Raw genomic sequence first — 5,184 nt, 5'->3', positions numbered from 1 at the left:
CCGTTCCCGCTCCTTTCATTCTCCGAGAGGATCACAAACAATCAAAAATTTTCCAAGGGTTTGGACGTAACATATTAGAGAGTCATCGGTTTTCTTATTTTATATGCAAAATAACATCATATATAACATTTGTATATAGCAATGTAACTTTCATGTAGACAACCACGCATAACATTACATACATTTATTCATTATATTATTTATTTCAAACCTGTCCAACTTTAGCTCCAGAGGCGAAACGCAAGACTATTAATGTAAAAATATTCAATACAGATAAGATTTCAGTAATTATAAAGTATTGATATGCGTCTAAGCAACGCGTATCATCACTTTACAGTTCTCAAAATCTTATATATATTAAATTTTTTTGTGTCGATGATCTTGCATTTTGGTCCTGGAGCTAAAGTTGGACAAGCCTGACTTATTTAAATATTAATATTTATTATATTTATGTAGTATTCTTAACATATTCAAATATATTAAAAATTAAAAATAAATATTAGAGCAAACACTAAATATAACTGCCATATAACAAACATATAAAATATGTACTTACGTACATGTTATATAGCACTTATATCTGTTTGCTCGGTAATAATATCTATCAATGTATAAAAACAAAGAATTAAAACACATTAAACTTGAATGTATTGTACCTGCTCTAGACAATAAAATAATATTACAAGAGATGTTATCAAATATAAAAGAATCCAAACCATATATAATGTGTAAAAGACTGAAAACAGGAAAAAATAAAAAAGGTGAAATACAAAGCAAAATTGGGCATAAACAAGATTGCGACTCAACGTTAGATATTGACATAGCCACAGACTTTAATGGAGCAAATAAAAATTATGTAGCTAATACAACGAAGCAAGATTCTGATGACCGAGAAAAAGACGATATTCCTATATCCTGTGGTAAGCCTGTTTGCAATCATGACAATCTTTATGAAGAGTTTTTTTATTGTAATTGCAAATAATAATTTAACTCTTTTTGTTTCCACTTTTTGTTTAGATATTATGAACACAGCAAGAGTCATAAATGGAACAAATACAAACTGTGAATCTTCTGTAAACGAGGAAGGTTGTGATCACCAAAGAAATACCGAAATTTCTATATTCTGCGGTAATCCTTTGTATAATTATGGACATTGTTATGAAACATTGTTTTATTATTATTATTGAAAATGCCTACTTAAAAATAAATAACTAAAAAGTGACTTAATTAATACAAACTGTAAATAAAAAGAACCATACACAGGATGTTCAGAGCGAAATTTCATATTATTTCAAATTTATACGTTAACAATATAAAACAGTAGATGTTTCAGCTACGATTAGGGTTCTTTAGAGTATGTCATATAATGATAAAGATAGTTGACAGATTAAATCAATTAACAGATTAAATAAGAGGGGAGGATCCCGTTTGCCTACAATCCCGATTGCACACATCACTCAGCTGGTGCCTAGTAATTTTTCACTGCTTTACCAATGAGAATATTTTATTTTTAAATTAGCCAATTAGCAACGCATGTGTGCAACATGCAATGTGTGCAATCGGAGCCTTCCTAAATAAGAGTCGGATATTTAAAGTTGTCATCTAATACTCATTAAATATAATTTAATTGATAATTAATTTGTTGTCCAATCATGAAAGATGTAAAGAAATGTGAGAAGATTTAATATAATTGATCATAATGGCTGCGTTCAACAGAAAAAACAGCTTTGCAACTGTTGTAAAATTCTTGAATATGATTGGTTTATACATTTAGATCCAATGAGGAACTAAGAGCAAAACCAATCATATCGAAGAATTTTACAACAGTTGCAAAGCTGCTTTCTCTGCTGAACGCAGCCAATATAAAAATTTCGAAACGCTTTTGATATAATATTTGATGATGTGTTGGTCTTGTTATTCACGCCATTATTAGTCCAGATTCTAAGAAAAAATAGACATTATTAAAATAAGTTGTAAAGTTATTTTAGAATTTGGAAATTTCATGTTTACACAACGATTAATAATTCAATTGCAATGGATTAATAAAGGCGTGAATATTAAAAGCGTTTCGAGATTTTTATATTATGGATGCTGTCGAGTTGCCACTACGAATGCTTTGAAGCGTTTTTTTGATTGGTCAATTCTTATAATTCTTTCTTTTAATTAGTCAATCAAACGCTTCAAAGCATTTGTAGTGGCAACTCGACCGCTCCCTATGACCAATTATATTATATCTTCTGACATGATCGTATAGTAATTATCGATTAATTTATATTTATTAAGTAGTAGATAACAACTTTAAATTTTATATCCGACTCTTATTTAATCTGTTAATTGGTAACTATTTTTATTGTTATATAGCATATACTCTGAAGATAGTAAATGTGGCCAAAACGTCTATGATTTTATATTGTTAATGTATAATTTTTAAATATTAGGTTATTCGAAAAGTTTGTTTCAAATTTTCAATCTCAAAATTGTATATACACAGTATCTTCGTTAAAAATTATAATTATAGTAACGAGATAAAGCAAAGTTTCAGCTTTAAGAATCTGTTTTTTAAATTACGGTACTACGATTTTTAACGGAGTTATGAGCAATCAAAGTAAAAATTATCCTTTTATTTAATCTGCGATTACTCAATAACAAAAAATCGTAGGAATATTTTTAAAAAACGATTTTGTAGAGAAAATTTCAAGCTTTCATGATAAATAGTCGAAAATATTCTCAAATTTGTTTTGGGCACGTTACAAACTCACAAAGTGAGAAGAAAATTTTTCATCTCTTTCAGCTCATAGTTTTCTAAATACAAAAATTGCTAAACTTCACAGAAACTCAAAAAATATGGTGACCTTTCGAAAGTAAAGAGATTTTAAATTCTAAAACTTTTTAATTTAAATTTCATTTATTTTTAACGAAGATATTGTATATAATTTTGATAGAAAATTTGAAACGAACTTTCCGGACAACCTAATATATGAAATTTCACTACGAACATCCTGCGTATGGCTATATCAATTATATGACTGGTTCTTTTATTTACTGTTTATGTTAATTTTATTTTATTTTTGTTTTCACATTAAATAAACGATCTAATGAAAGATATGAATAAAAATTATAAAGTTAGTACAACGGAGCAAGATTCTGATAATCGAGAAGGCGATGATATTCCTATATCCTCTGGTAAATCTATTTGTAATCATGACAACCGTCACGAAGTATTCTTTCATTATAATATTGTAAATAATTTAATTTACTTTTGTTTTCGTGTTAGATATAAATGTAAGAAGAGTCACAAAGGAAATAAATAAAAACACTAAGGCTTATGTAAACGAGGAAGTCTCTGATCATCAAAAAAATATCAATATTTCTATATCCTATAATCCTATTTGTAATTATTCTATTATGAAGTATGATTTTATGGTAATAGTGTATAATAATTAAATTTTATTTTTATTCTCATGTTGGTGTGAGTACAGTGGAAGGTATAAATGATATAAATAGAAACTATGGAGATTGTACAAACGAGTAAGTTCGTAATATAGAAAACAATACTCCTTTAGATGGTAATAATTACGATAATATATTATTTTAAAAGCTTTTATTATTATTTTATTAAATTTGAAATCATGATTGTATTCGTCCGTTTTCAGATCTGTCAGAAATTAATGAAATTCCAATCATATTTGGAAATGATCAAAATAATATTGTACATGAGCAAAATTACTATTACAAAGAAAGTATAGGTATTACTTTTTCTTGTGACAAGTGTATCTATAATTTCGTTTTAGAAGTTTAATGGCAAATTGGATGCACAAGTGCACACTGGTGCATATTAAAATCATTGTGCATTAATCTATTTGGGTGTAAAAGTGAAATGCAAATATCTCAAATAATAAAAATGTCTAATACATATTTTTTGAAATAACAAAAATTGTATTAAAAATTTTGCGGTTTACTATATTAAACATGCATTTTTATGTCGATTTATATACGACGACTTTAATACACACTAGTGCGCAGTAATGTCTCCAATTAAATTCGCTAATATATACTAATTTTGGTCAATTAATTTCAATTTATTTTAAATATTTAAAGTATTGTTAACAATATTTTTAATACTTAAAATAAGTAATTAATTGGGCAGTACTAGTATTAAATTTCTACAGTGGGTGTTGACTTAAATATTTTATTGAATATCATTTTATTTTATAAGTAATAATTTGTATTAATTATTATTCTATAATGTTAAAATAATATTTCTTAACTATAATTTGTGCTTATTTTTAGAAAATGGTGTATGTCTACTGTCACGTCCCGCGACAACCATAACAAATTTGTTTTTATATATTGTATATATATAAAAACTCGTCACACGCGACCACTTAACCTTTTTTTTTGTGGGTGCGTATTTAAACCCATCTTTTTCTTGGCGCGTACTTGAACTCATTAGCATATGCTCACGCATAGCCGCATCTTCAAGCTGCAACCTCATTGGTCATTACGCATACAAACCTGACCAATCTTCGCGACTCCTCTAGACCTAACGGAATGTGATCACCAATCCCTACCTAACTTACCCCCATAATCATAATTCCAATCCTCACCCTTAAGCAATTTCGACCAATCAGGAAAATATCGTGAACCCGCTTACTAAACATTTCCACCAATCACAACTCAGTATTTCTCTTACTGTCGCGACCACCTAAAAGAATATCAATCAATCAAGATCCTAGAAATCAATCCTCCATTTCGTGACCATCTTCTAACTCCCTATTTAACAGACTTTCCTTACGAACAGTTTATAAACCACCTTTTGCATACCTTGAGCCTAACCCACATGTCTTAATACTCGTACCCGAAATCTTTAGTCCTCCAATGATCCATGTTGCATCCCCGTAAGATACCATTTTTATAAAACCTTAATCAAACTCTATCAAATTCACAAACAGAATAAAACATCTAAACTTATATATAGATTCTTATTCTTATTCTTGCTCAACCATAATCCTACCGCTTTCAACCCTGCGACTTCAATACGATAATTACACAAACCCTAAAACATCGCTATGAAATATTATAATATTCTTTTATTCCTTTAAAATTCTGAACCTAAAATAAATCGAAATCCCATTACTACAATGTAATATCGATCCACCGCAATACACTATAATATTGTAAGCA

This window comes from Trachymyrmex cornetzi, unplaced genomic scaffold, assembly GCF_001594075.2.
Source record: "Trachymyrmex cornetzi isolate Tcor2-1 unplaced genomic scaffold, Tcor1.1 scaffold270, whole genome shotgun sequence".
Taxonomy (NCBI): Eukaryota; Metazoa; Arthropoda; class Insecta; order Hymenoptera; family Formicidae; genus Trachymyrmex; species Trachymyrmex cornetzi.
Note: the sequence above shows the minus strand (reverse complement) of the source record.